The 14,930-nt window shown below is 44.4% G+C and overlaps 1 long non-coding RNA gene across 1 annotated transcript in view; it reads left to right on the forward strand.

Moving 5' to 3' along the window:
* The first annotated feature begins 946 nt into the window (after positions 1-946).
* LOC140706792 (uncharacterized) overlaps positions 947-14,930 on the forward strand; it is a 42,054-nt gene continuing 28,070 nt past the window's right edge. Inside the window, exons 1-2 of the long non-coding RNA XR_012086656.2 lie at positions 947-1,666; positions 7,651-7,732. This is a non-coding gene — a long non-coding RNA (uncharacterized LOC140706792). The remainder of the gene's footprint in view (positions 1,667-7,650; positions 7,733-14,930) is intronic.

A 14,930-nucleotide genomic window follows, 5' to 3' on the forward strand; every position in this document is an offset into this window, starting at 1 on the left:
CATTCTAGGGACTGGAGAGGAGCCTCTCTCGTCAAGCCCCTCCGAGAGAGCCCACGGGCGGGAAATCCCACTGGCCTCGTTTCTCCTCCCTCGTTCCTGCCCCCAAACTGTCCATTCTCAGCCATCAGAATTAACAGAGCACATTAATTCCACATCCCTCGTTTTTGAGAACGAACTTAAGGGCCCATCCCCCCCCCTTTTTCCTCCGCTGAGGGAAGAGTTGTTTCGCCCCTTTCCCTTTGGGGCGTTCATCTTGTCCCGATAACTCAGTCGCGCAGAGCCACGGCCAAGGGGCAACGCGTATTTCGGGCGGAAGGAGAGACCGCCGGCCGCGGCTCGGAAAACCATCCACCGGGGCTTTCTTCGCAGCCCGACTAAACAAAAACAACACAAAAAATCCCGTCCTCGGCCACCAGGGGGCTCCGGGACCACAATACCTCGCAAATGCGTGAGCCAGCAGACAATGGGACGGCGGCCGCCAGCGCCGGCGCCACGATAGTAATGCGTGGCTTCCCTTCTCATGCTCGCCTCGCCTTCCACGATGCTTTGCAGACCAGGGCAGCGCTATCGGGGCAAAAGATGCAAAATCAGAATTTCTCAGAAGGCAACTGAATTGCATTGTAAACACACCGTCGCCCCGAACACAGACACTACGGTGTCAGATATGCCTGGTATTTCCTCAGCTGTATTTACGGGGCATCCAGCTGTCCCCCTGGGACCAAATTATTAATCATGCATGGCTTCGGCCATGCAGCTGTTTCAGTTGTGGAAATTGCCGTTGTTGTGCAAGAGCCGTCGTGCTTTTATTACACAACCGCAGCCCTTTAGTCGCGTGGCCCTTGTGTTTTTTTTTTCCCGGGTGGACGTTCGGTCTATTCCCCGGCGACCATCTCTTCCCTCCAGCAAGAAAGGCTTTAATTTTATTTTTTTTTCCCTTTATTCTCAAGAGTATTTCCAAATGATTTCCCCAGCTGTGCTTCGTTAAGGGCTTCTCTGTCGCAAGCCTGAAACTACTTCAGCTTCGTGATTAAAGAGAAAAGGCAAGTCATAACAGTGTTTGTCTTAAAGGCAAAGCTGCACAACCGGCTTTGATTTCAAGTTTCAGATGGAAGAGCTTTACAACTCAGGCGGCCGTAATCGAATGCAATGGTAGCCTGCAGGGCCAAGACAGTTTATTTCTACAACTGGGCAGGAGCCAGGACTCTGCTCTGGGAAAAAAAAAAAAAGTGAGCCCAGGAGTTTTCTTTAGCTCTGTAGTGTCCAGAAAGAAGGTTCATCTGATCACATACTTGAGTGTCTCCTATAGCTGGGTTTTAAGGGCAAGGCCTTCAGGAGAGAAAGCACAGTTTTCATAATTCCCAGCATTTTAACAAAACAACTAGGGTGCTTTTATTTGCTGCAACCAGTGGTGTTGCTCAGGCAGATGATTAATTCTGGCTCGGAGGTATAGTCTTCCCTGCCTGCCACCACATTTATCCTCTGCGGTTGCAACTGCTGTGGTTTGCTTCCTTCCCGTTGACCACCATTCTGCCTCTCCATGGAAGCGGGTGGTGTGTTTCTCTTTAATAAGGCAAGGCTCCCCCTTTAATTCAGAAGGCCAGGGCTGAGCCAGTCTCATCTTTCAGCAACCTGTTGCCCTCCTGAAGAGCAAAGGAAAAGTCATTCTGTGAGTACCTTGCCTATGGGGACACTGATGCAAAAGCACACCTGTATGGGGGCTGGCCTCCTGTCAGGGGCTGCATCATACTCTTGTATTCTCCAGTACAGGAAGCTAATGTCGGTGGATGCAAGTTTGCCCTAATGCGCCCCGAGATGGGCAGACGTTATGGTTTAGGAGCTGCCATAGACTGCACCATTTCCAAAGCAAACCAAACCACAAAGCCAGAAGTGGCTGAAAGGGTATTTCCAGTTGTGTAAAGATAGCCCGATGCCTTTAAACAAGGGCTGCATTTTGGTTTAAGGGGGAAAGCACTGCTTCACCAGGCTCCCAGGAAAATAAGCTCTGTTTTTTAAAGGGGGGTGTTATACATTAAGCAATGGTGCTAGCGAGGGGGGAGGCAGCTTGCACCCAGGCAGAAACCCCTGCGTTGTCCGCTCTGATGTATAAAGTAGCTTTTTAAATTAGAGTTGTTTGTTGGTTCCCAGCTCTTCCGTGATTCCATTTCAGGAAATGTTTCTTCGCAAAGCAGCAGCAAAACAGAATTAATTTAAAACAGATTTTCCAGATTTCCATAAGCAGCACTAGATTAGCCAATGTGCTAAATCAAGATTCCCAGCTCTCAACTAAAAAGAGATGTTTCAGAATCTGAGCGATGAGAGAAAATTTTCAGGCACATAACTGACCAATCATGTTGTGAGAAAAGGGCCCACTATCCCCTCTTGTATGTATTTGGTTAGCAAAAGAAGTCACAGCCATGACTGGCCTTGGCTATTAGTGCTGGTGACAGGGGTGGAGTGCATTGAGTAATTAGTAGAAGGGAACTCTCGGATCATTCGGACACCCCACCCTGTTCTTCTGTTTAAACCTTTTGGAATAGGCAACAACTGAGAAATCCAGGATTTTAATAGATTGCCGCTATTGTGACTGGACATTAGCATGACTATATTTCTCAGACTTTTCAAAGAGCACTATGACTAGACAAATGAAGCCTACTGAACTGGGGTGGGCTTGAGGGTGTTCAGTGTTGCCTGCGTATAGGTTTCATTGTTCATGCATTTTTAAAAATTGCCCTCAAATGACAACCTGAGCCCTTTAGGGTCCCTCTAGCAACATTTTCTTCCCCCAGCCTGGCTCATACATAGGGAAGAGGACTTAAAATTCAAAGTCACTCTCTGGTCCCTTCCAGTTTTGAAATCCCCACCCTCATCTGCCTTCTGCAGTTCTGGAAAGGACCCTCCCCCAGGATGCCTAGTTGTGCCTTCTAATATTTTTACAAGGTGTGGGGAGGGGCAGAGGGTTCAGGTGGGGCAGCCGGCTGCCCTGGAAGGGGGCATAGTTGATGGGCCACATCTTGCCTACTGTGGGAATTGCTTTGCTTATAAAATAGGGGGATTTGAAGTATTTTTTTTAACTCACTACGTCATTGGTCCCCAACCTTGGGCCTCCAGATGTTCTTTGACTACAACTCCCAGAAGCCTTCACCACCACTTCTGCTGGCCAGGATTTCTGGGAGTTGAAGTCCAAGAACATCTGGAGGCCCAAGGTTGGGGACCACTGCACTACGTGACACAAAAGGCTAATTCGAATCAGTCCAGTCCTTTTTGCTGCCAAGGTGGCTTTCCTCCCTTCCACTGATGGGCTTCTACTTTTTAAAAACTGGAATACTTTATACTTTCCCCCTTGTGGTTAATTATGACATGTTTATGTAAAGATGGGAGAAGGAAGATTGTCTGTAAATGGTGTTTTGTCAAGATAGGCAACTGAGGCATGATGTTCAGGATTGATGGAATGCCCCGCATTCTTTCTTCTCTCCCAATCACCCTCTGATCTTTTATTTTTTAAAAAATTCATGTACAAAATTAGAGCTAGATTACCCTATCACCTCATTGCTGGGTCCTTATTATTATTATTTTTTCCCACATTTACACCCCATAAAAGATTGCAAAGGTGGGACTAGAGAAAGAAGGAAGGATCTGCAGAGTTGGGACAAGAGGAAAGAAGGGGAGCTGTGGGCCGATTGCATCACATCTGGTACGAATGGTGAACGCCGGAATCAGTCTGTAGCCCCTGTGTGAGCACTGACCGCAATTTCAAGTGCAATACAGGTGGCACATCCAATTTCCAGGTAGTTGCACCCTCAGACAAGTACATGCCTTTGAGAAATACAGAGTTACACATTTAAGGAGAATGGCAGCTGTATTTTGTATGGATTCTCTGTAAGATATCAATTACTGAGTCATGGTAATTTCCTAATGCATGCTCAGAAGGAGAATTTATGAAGCTAAATCAGGTGAAATGTTTGGGTTTTTTGTCAGGTGAAAAAAGAATCCCTGGAACAAGTAACCACACAATTTGGGATGGAGCATTTCCCAAAGAGGGTGATTGAAAGCAAGATTTTTGTTTTTTGTTTTGTTGGTGTGCAGCTGGACATGTAATTTGCTGTTGGAAGAAAACTTGTTCCACTGGAAACTGATAGATGCTTAATTGTAGAAAAGAGAAAAATGGATAAGTTTTGCCCCTCTGTTTGTTAAAGGACAGACATTGTCATATAACACAATTTGTATAAGGGTTAGGAAGTGCTTGGTTTCCATTCTTAAATCAAACTGCCCAAACTGTATTGAAACAACGTCATCTTTTTGCCTGGAACCTCCTCTTCTTCGCCTTCATCAGTACTGAAAGTCCCCCAGGCCGTCTTGGATACAGAGTAAAACACGCAAGAAACAACCACTCAGATTTTGTGTTGGCCATTTTCGTGAAGGGAGGGTGTCTGAGGACATCTGTGAAGCTAAAAAATCTGCTCTTAAAAACTGTCTGAAAGCACAAAATAACACTAGAGAGCTGAGCTGCTTATGGGGAATTGTGACGCAGGCTGATAAATATGCAAGATGTTTCAACAGAGGCAGAAGCATTAAGTGTGTTTCTGAAACCAGCTGTGGTTTGGCTTTAGAGACCAGACCAAGAGGATGCCTTTACAAAACTAAAGGGCACAGAGAAATACAGCATTGACATTTGATCCTTTTAGTATTGCATACTTACGTTGTTAGCTTGAATACGGTCTTCTGATTGTTGTAAGGTACCTTGGGTCTTTTTAAAGGAGAAAAGTAGTCAAAAATATTTAAAATAATAATTGTTGTAAGATTGTCTGGTTTAGTAATCAGGAGGGGTGTGGCGGTAGAAGTGTTGTCACTGCTATCATTACTACCTTTTAATCCTGCGTCTAGGAATTTTGTAGTAGTCTAATTTGCTGCAGCCACATTGTTTCTACAATATGTAAAAAAATCCATTTATTTTCTGAAAAGGAAAGTGTTGCACTAAAAAGTTTTTCAGTGTTTTCCACCTCCCCCATCTTCTCCCCACACCATATTCTGAATTTTCATCCTGTTAGATGCCTTTAAAAAATATCTCTGGACTCCACCCTAGTATGGCATTTCTATTTTATTTTAGTTTTTCAGTGTTTGGCAGCCATATGACATCATCTGGTCCTGTCATGAAGAATCTCATGCTTTGGGAGGCTGCTGACCTGGCAGCAGGGTCACCAGCTCAGCAGCATCTCATCATCTCCTGTAATTCTAAGGTCAAAACCTGAAACCCGCTCTGGGTCCTTGTATTGTCACAAGAGTTAAGGGAGTGAACTCACTTCTGGTCCAGCTGACTATGGAAATTGGTAGGAGAGGAATCTGGATAGACGAGCCATGATTTTAAAAAGTGAGAACCAGCTAAAATGTCTTCTTAGATGTGTCTGGGGAGGTGTTGGAAGGAAGTGATTTTCAGCAGATGGGCAGTTGGCCAAATGCTACCATTCCTGCTATATCTCACTTCCTACTCTGCCTTATCTGCAACATGCAAGGTACAGGTGGGGTTTTTCAACAACCTAGGTTGCAGATGGAACTTATGGAAAGAATACAACTAGTCTACAGGGTTCTTGTTCTTGTTGCTGCTGGTGCTGTCTTGCAAACCCCACATTGTCACTGTTAGGGGTTGTGCAGTCGAAAGGTTCCAGATTTGCAACATTAGTGCTCCACTTATTGCTTGCTCCAAATGGCATGATGGGTCCAAGTGCTTGTACCTACTGATTCACTGTCCTGGTTTCTTGGTGTGCCAACACAATGTGAGCGCAATGCACATGCAAATGCCTTCATGTTGAGCCGAGTAAGATTGGGTGAAGATGGGCAACTACACACACACACACACACACACACACACACACACACACACACACACACACACACACACACAGACACACAGACACACAGACACACAGACACACAGACACACACAGAGAGAGAGAGTCAAGCTGTCTCCTCCTGATGGGTCCGCTGGTGCAAACATATTTCTAATAAAACAATTGGAGAGGTCAAAAGCACCATGGAGTGCGAGGGAACGTGTCTCTCCACCCATCCCTCCTAAAACTGGCTGGAACAGTGTGGACCTTAATTAACATGACCCCCAGCAAGACAATGGGAGGACCACGATTGCTGCTTTTATTTGCATCCCGACAAGAACTGGTTTTGGCAGTCACAGCAGTATTTACTCAAATTTACATAGATTCCTCACTCCTGGACACTCCACACTCTGAGCACCTGGACAGGTAGGGTGGACCAGTTCCTCTATGCTAATGAGCTTCCTGAATTGTTCATTAACCACAGACCTATTGTGAGCAGATGTTTCTCCATTCTCCAAATGTCTCCTAACAGCAGTGCCAAGTAATCCTATTGTCAGGAGATTTTTCCCCCATGATATCGCCCAACTTATAGAATAGTGCCAGACCCCCACACCCCAAATCCTTTGTCTAGAATCCATTCCCACTCCCCCCCCTTGTATGTACATCCTATAGAATTCTTTGTTAACTATTTCCTGGTCATGTATGCTGTATCCCAACCCCTGATTCTGGAATACAGAAGGTATAGAAAACCCTGCCACCATTCTTCATGGTGTTATTAGGATCTTGCTGAGTTAAAGCACTCCCCGCAACCCAGCCATTTTCTTACCAGAGCTGGCAGACTTTGTCTCTGCGACACTGTTGGGGTCCCCGAGGCTTCTGGTCTTGGGTGAGTTCAACATCCATGCGGAGGCGGAGGTTTCTGGTCCAGCTCTTAAGTTTTTGGAGACCATGGCCTCCTTGGACATGTCCCAACATGTCAACGGCTCTGCCCACGTAGGTGGCCATACACTGAACCTGGTGTTCTCCATTAAGCAGAGTGAATGTGGTCTGCTGGTGACTGACCTAGTGTCTGTCCCCTTGTCATGGTTGGATTGATTAAATGCAACTGCCTGATTAAATGCAACTTTACAGTGGCTCTTCCTCCCTGCAGGGAGCAAGGGCCTGTTTTAATGGCTCACTCTCAAAGATTACTGGATCCTTTAGGATTCCAGGATATCATGAGAGGGATTCTGGCTGATTTGACTGCCGCTCCTGTTGATGCTTTGGTTGATAGCTGGCTTGCTGTTGCCACCAGGGCTGTGTACACGATTGCACCTAACGTCCTCTCTAGCGCAGAGATCGCCCTTTGTCCTGGTTCAACCAGGAGCTGTGATCAATGAAGTGAATTAGGAGAAGGCTAGAGCATGTATTTTGCCATCTTGGATATTTAGTATATATTTATATTTTTTTTACTGTTTTTAAATTTGTCATGCCATCCAGAGTAGACCTTTGGTCTAGATGGGTGGGGTAGAAGTCCAATAAAATAAACAAATAAACAAACAAGCAGTCTTTTTCCAACAACTTTTAAAAATGACAATGGTTAAGCATATAATGGAGACTTCAGAGGGGTTGTGCCAAATACAGGGACTGTTCCTGTGTTGGGTAAACTTACAGAAACCCGAGAATCCAAAGATCTTTCTAAAGAACAGCACAGAATCTCCACAGGGGTTCCAGACTCTCTGTGTTGATGTGGCTTTGGAAAGCAGGCACCTTCCAGTAGCATGCTCTAGCTTCCAGACATTTGGTTTTGTTGAGTTTCTATCAAGCTGTATCATTTTTTTCCTTCCAGAAAAACAAGTTAATCCACTGCAGAGGTCGTCACTCTTTGAAGACAAGCATGATGAGTTAGAGGTTCAAACTTCCAAGGAAAGGTATGCGGCTTAGTTCATGTAACTTTCCCTAATTTTCTTGCTGTGTGTACTTTCTAGGAGGGCAATTGATTCAGCCATAGTCATAAAGGTTGTTTTAAAATCAAGAGATTGGTGTTTCCAGATACTTCCAGACTTCTATCTCTAGAAGCAGGGCTAAGGGTGAAAATAACAATGGTGGTGAGTTTTGTCTTTGCATCCTCTCTAAATTATATGCTGTGTTAAATGTGTGGCATATTCAACAGCTGAGCTTCAGTGTCTGTCTAACTACCAAGAAAGCATGCAGAGGCCTAGTCTAGATCAGGCCTCATCAATATATGGGCAGGAAAAATTTAAATCTTTCTTCTTACAATCATTTCCTCCCCAGCTCCCTACTTTAAATGTTCCCCTTCGTCATTTAAGAGCTCTTAAACAAAACAAAACAAAAAACAATAGTTGCATTAGCACAATTCTGGGAACTGTTCAAGAGGCTTTTTAGAAACCCAGATCTCACAGAAATGTGCTCTCAAAACCAGTCTGGCATACCAACCTTTTCCTGGATAACCCTGATTTATTTGTTTCTCTGCTTGGATTGGCTTGAAGGCTTTGGCAGGAGTGGGAAGTGGCATAATGTTATGCAAAGCCAGGCAGCAGTATTCCCCTGACTCAGCAAAAGCCTTTCTTGTTTTCCCAAGAAATGGCTTCCCTCCCTGCCTGAATACCTTTAAAAGAAAACCCAGCACTCTTCTGTCTGCAGACCCCCACTGTCTTCAAATGGATGATTGCACCACAGGAAAGGCTGTGTTTTGAAACTATTCATGAATGCCAGCATAACCCTCAAAGTATAATGAGGGAAGTGTAGTGCATACTCAGCCCAAATGCAACAGGAGCAGGAGCAATGAAATGATAAGAAGAAATTATGATTGCAAAAAGAGGAAACTGGAATTGCCAAAATAAAGTAAGGAACAAGACTGAGAAAAGAAAAGGATAAATATCTGAGGCTTGAAATGCAAACCTTTCTCCAGTCGGTATGGCAAAGTCTGGAAGCCCCAGGACCTGATCTAGCCTTCTGAGTAGTAACTCCTCAGATGCCCAGAATTTGCATGGATCAAGAGGTAGGAGGGGAGGAATCATCTCAATAGTTCCAGGTGTGCATGTTTATTTATTTATTTATTTGTTCGATTTATATCCCACCCATCTGGTATATTCTACCACTCTGGGCGGCTTACAGAATATCAAAAACAATTAAAAAAATATACAAACATTAGCATACAACAATAACAAATAGCGCAGTAATAAATAAAAAATAAATAGCAAAGCAAAGAAATCAGTAGTTGACAGGAGGGAAGGCCTGGATGTACATCCATGTTTTCAGTTGGCATTTGAAAGTACCCATCGTTGGGGCCTTGCGAATTTCCGGAGGAAGGTTGTTCCAAAGGTGAGGAGCCACTGCCAAGAAGGCCCGGCTTCGTGTCTTTTCCCTCTGGGCTTCCCTCGGCGTCAAGCTCCTCAGCCTCACCTCCTGACTCATGCGGGTGATCCAAGTAGATCTTGGTGGGAGCAGGCACTCCGCCAAGTATCGAGGTCCTAAACCATTTAAGGCCTTATAGGTAAGCATCAGAACTTTGAAGTCAATGCAGAAATGGATGGGCAGCCAGTGCAGTTTTGCCAGAACAGGGGAAATATGTTGGTGTTTTCTCACTCCAGTAAGGAGTCTGGCCGCTGCATCCTGCACCACCTGAAGTTTCTGCATCAGCCTCAAAGGTTGCCCCACGTAGAGTGTGTTACAGTGGTCTAGTCTTGAAATTACAAGAACATGTACTAAGGTAGTGCGTGCCCCCATGTCAAGGTAGGATCGCAGCCAGGCAATCCACCAAAGGTGGAAAAAGGCGGTGCGAACTACCAACACCACTTGGGTTTCCATGGTGAGCGTCGGGTCCAGGTGTACCCCCAGGCTGCGAAACCCATTCTTACCAGTCAGGGTCACACAACCCAAATGTGAGAGAGCCACCCAGGCCACCAACCCCAAGGGCACCCACCCTCAGAACTGCCGTCTTGTCCAGGTTCAGCCTCAGCCCATTTTCCTGCATCCACTGCAGTACGGCCCCCAGGCAGCGCTGGAGGGACAGGACGGCATCACCTGCAGTTGGTGAAAAGTGATGGGGTGCCTGTGCAAGATATAAATTAAATTTTCTTTAGTTAGAACCTCACCTGTTATAGATAAAACAACAGTGCAATTGCTCAGAGGGAGCTTAAATAATGTGTTTACAGAAGGACAGTGCAACCCCTACTTTGTGTTAGACCATGAGTCATGCCTGCAGACCTGGTAGCTAGGCAGTGCAAATATCCCTGTGCATTCACCTATGGATCCAACACTTCCGTAATTTCTCTGAAGACACCTTTAGATCCAGGCAACAGGTCAACAAAAGCAAATGGCAACTTGTGAATTAGGGCATTGAAATCATAGCCCTACAATATCAAAACAAATGTAACGCTTGTCTATATGGGAAAATTTGGAGTAAGCTAGTGTGAACTACACATGCACTGGTAACATCTCGTATAAATTATTGCAATGCGCTCTACGTTTGGCTGCCTATGAAGACGGTCCGGCGACTGCAAGTGGTCCAGAATCGAGCTGCGCGGCTGGTGAGTGGTGGGGCCTCTAGAGAGCACATCAAGCCGATTCTGTTTAATTTACATTGGTTACCAGTTGCTGCCCGGGCCCAATTCAAAGTGCTTTTTTGACATATAAAGCCCTAAACGGATTGGGCCCTGGATACTTGAAGGACTGCCTCCTTCTATATGAGCCTATCCGGCTGTTAAGATCTAGCCAGGGGGCCCTTTTGAAAGAGCCATCCCTCAAGGAGGTAAGAGGGATGGCTTGTAGACAAAGGGCCTTCTCGGCAGCTGCCCCCAGACTATGGAATGCCCTCCCGACTGAAATTCGTCTGGCGCCGACACTGATGATATTTCGGTGCCAGGTCAAAACCTTCCTGGTCCAGAAGGCTTTTAATTGAAATAACATCAACTGTGGGTTTTGATTATGGCAATTTTAATTGTATTTTAATCATATTTTAATTGTATTTTAATCATTTTATATTTTATTGTATTGAATTTTAATTGTTGTAAGCCGCCCAGAGACCTTTGGGTAGAGTGGGCGGCATATAAAATAAATAAATAAATAAATAAACTAAATAGGGTTGCTTAAGGTCAGATAGAGGTCCAGTATTTGGTGTGATTCTTGCATCCAGATGACATACTCCTTTAAAGCAATCCTGTTTGGTCTTCTACCTGTTGAAAACAACAAAAACAGAAATTTCCCCTGCATGCCCCCTCCTGTCTTCTCTCATGTCTGGGACAAAGTTTTCATTTAAAAAAAAATTATAAAGTGGTACAGCACATTAGCACTGCCCTAATACAGATTTAAAAAAAAAAAAGTTCAATATCACAAAGTAGCTGTCTTCTTATGCCACTTAACAATATGAGAAATTGAAAGGGGAAGGGAAATTGACAGCCATAAGCTCTGTTTTGGTTCATTTCCAGTAGAGATGGACATGAACTGCAGTTTGGCCCAGTTTGATGTGGTACCCACACAGATTTTCTGTACTTCCCTCCCCCACCTCTTTCATGTGATTACCCATTCACTGGCAGCAGTGCACTTCCCTCCCACACCTCTTCTGCACAATCGCCCACTCACTACCAGCAGCTTCCTTCCTTCCTCTGCCTCCTCTGTGCAATTGGCTACCCACTGGCAGCAATGTGGGCTCCCCTGCTCCACCACCTCATCTGAGTGGGCGACTGCCAGAAGTGGCAGCAGAGGAAAGCACACATCAGGCAATCATGCAGTGGAGGGAAATGCCTGGCTCTCACGGAACACCTATGTGGGCATCAAGCTGAAATGCCAAACTACAGTTCATGCTTATCTCTGGTTTTCAGTGAGTGGATGCATTAGAAACAAACTGAAGCACATTGTTCCTACCTGTATAAAAATACCCACCAGAAGCTCTTGGGAGGGATTCAGGAAGGTTCAGGTAGGAATATCTGCAGATAGGTTTGTTTGCTCCAGTAATTACACCATGGGACTGCTGGGAAAAAGGAATGAACCAGTCTGTCCCCACAGCAGACCAAGCAGCAGGACAAACACCCATCTGATGGCACCCTAACAAAATTATGCAGATTAAATAGGATACAAATATTGATTCCCCATTCCCTTGCAATTCACCCATGCATTCAGTTTACCTGATACAACATGGCAAGCCCACTTTTATTCAAGAGCCCAGCAAATAGGTTTTTCCTTCCTCGCTCTCCTTTAGAGAAGAAAACAAAACATCCGCGAATATATTGAAAACAAAACAGTCCATGATTGTAGGGTGGCCGCATACCGAAGAGGATAGGGCTTCTGCATCTTTATAATTTTGTAGAAGAGGAAACTTCAGCATGTGTAGCTTTCATGACAAGACATCTGATGAAATTCTGTATGAATTAATGACCTCCAAAAAGTCCTGTCACTAGCAGCATTGCTCAGGTCTGACAAATTAAAGGCAAATCAAGTCAATCCATTTCATGTTAGGCCTTCCCCTTTTTTCTGCTGACTCTGTCTTTCCTAGAGTTATTCTTTCCCCCATGAATTTTGCCTTCTCATAATATGTCTAAAGTATAACAACTTCAGTTTAATGCTTTTTGTTTCTAGAGAAAGTTCAGGCTTGATTCCCCCCCCCCTTGAATCTCCTTATTTGTCTTCATGGCAGACCATGGTATCCATAAAGCTGTCCTCCAACACCACATTTTGAATGACTTCTTTTTCTGTCAGTCTTCTTACATTGTCCTCTTTTCACACCCATATATTGTTATTGGGAATACTATAGTACAGACGATCTTGGCATTGACCTATAGCAACATTACACTTAGGGTTCTTTTCGACTTTCTTCATAGCTGCTTTTCAAGTCTCATTCTTCTAATTTCTTTGTAAAATATGGAAAATCTTTTAACTATACAGTATTGTTGGTAACATTAAAGTTATTGTAAATTATTACTCTGTTGTCATGATTTTTTTTTAACTTTTTAAAACTTTAACAGCAATCTTGCTTTGGCACTTTTTTCTTTAACAATCCTCAGTAGTTGTTTCAATTCATTGTTGCTTTCTTCCAGTAATACAGTATCATCTGTGTATCTTAAATTAGAAATGTTTCTTGCACCATTTTACACTCTTTCTTCTTCTGATTCTAAACCAGAATTTTGGATGACATGTTCTGCATAGAGAGTGAACAAATAAAATACTGCCTTGTCTGAAAGCTTTGCTAACTGGAAAACATTCTGTTTCTTTATATTTTGTCCTAACGTAACCTCTTGTCCATAGTTTAGGTTCCACATCAAGGCAACTGAGTGTTACAACACACCAGCTTTTTAAAAGAATGATCTATAGCTTTTCATGAACTACATAGTCAAAGGCTTTCCTGTGATCTATAAAGCACAATGTGCTTCTTTTGTCCACTCCAGCAGCCAATATGTATTTGCAATGCGATTTAGTGCCTTTCCCTTTTCTGAACCCAGTTTGAACATCTGGCCTTTTTTGATCCGTATGTGTGAAAAGTGGTTGTCGTAGAATCTTGAGTGTTGGTTTGTTTACGTGGGAAATTTTCTGTAGGTTGAAAGAGCTGAAATGCTCTCTTCAATGCAGCACCTATGAGAACATTGTCCTCCTTTCCATGGAGCCACCCTACTCACAACACTATTTAGTGGTGTTGCATTTCTTTAAATATAAAATAACTTAAAAGTTATTATTTCACTGCAAAAAGCATGAAGGTATCCATTGCTCAGCTACAGGTCACTGTAGTTTTCTTGTAACATCTAGCTAGGCAGTAAATTAGTTATTTCAGAGGAAACGTCTGAACAATGCTTTCACATTGGGACTAACTTCGTATCTGAATTTGATACAGATTTGACACGCCATGCCATGTCCTTCCTGCCATTCATCAGTAATTATATGATTGTGTGTGGTTTGCATCTTTTCTTACAAAATGAGCCCCCCTCCCTGAACCATCTTACTTAAAAAATAAGTCAGGGCTGATTAGATATACAGTATTTGCCGATCAAAGGTTTTACTTTTTGGCTCTATGAGGGAAACTCACTGGGGAACAGGGTGGCTATTATATGTCACTGAAAAGGAAACTATTGCATCACCAAAAAAGCAGGACATCTCTTCAAATAGAGGGCTGTCTTCCCTAAAATAGGACATATGACCACTTTAGTTCATGTAGTTCAAGATGGCGACCCGACAGCAGGAGCTTGTGTTTTTCCTCCTGCTGGGTCAGCTTTTTCTTTTTGGTCTCTTTCTTTTTGCTTTTTTGGTTTATTTTTTTGTTTCTTGCCTCCCTCCTTTGATGTAGCTGCTTTTTATTCTCTTATCTTTGCTGCAACAGCAGCAAACATTACACCTACAATTGTTGCTGCCTCCACCACTATCACTGAAGAGGAAGAACAACAAAGTCGGTCATCATCACAGCTGCTGCCATTGGGGAAACAGGTGGGCAGGTTGGAATACAGTGAGCTGGAGTTCTCTGAGGGGGAAAGAAAAGGGAAGGAAGAAAAAGGACCTGTTGAAGAGGTGTGAGGCTGTTTGACTGCCCGACCCTCTCCAAACCCTTACGTCTGCCTTCCGCCCGCTCCTTGCTTTACTTGGGCGAACTTCCTGGCACAGATCCATGTTCACGTGACCTAGTCAGGCGGTGGTGCTCTGCCACAGTTGTCTTAATGCCCACTGCGCTGGGAGGGGGGATCTCAACACCTGCTTCCTGACATCCATTGCAACCACTGCTAGGTGCAGACCAAGCTCTACTGGTGGTTGGGAGTTGTATTTCATCTGGGAGCGTGTGCTGGCCTCACATTGCCACCAAGACCCTGTACTCCTCAGAGAGGAGGACCACCACCTGGCACCTAACGTTCGCATGTGCTAAAGCGAATGTGGACGCACTGGGCTTGTGATTATCCAGTCTGCCAAGTGCTCCCACTGGAAACCTATGTGCTTGTGCACGGACGCTCAATCAGCTGCAACGACAGGGTGTTCCTTAGGATCTGGATGTCGAGCGAACTCAACATGGGCCTGGCCTTTGGCCACAACAATTCTAAGCAGCCGCTGGCCTATTTCAAGGTTTCCTGCACCTATGACAATTACAACTGGGTCTGGACCTTGCAGTACCTAATACTTAGGAGTGGTTTGGGCAGG

The sequence above is a fragment of the Pogona vitticeps genome, chromosome 4 (assembly GCF_051106095.1).
Source record: "Pogona vitticeps strain Pit_001003342236 chromosome 4, PviZW2.1, whole genome shotgun sequence".
Classification (NCBI taxonomy): Eukaryota; Metazoa; Chordata; class Lepidosauria; order Squamata; family Agamidae; genus Pogona; species Pogona vitticeps.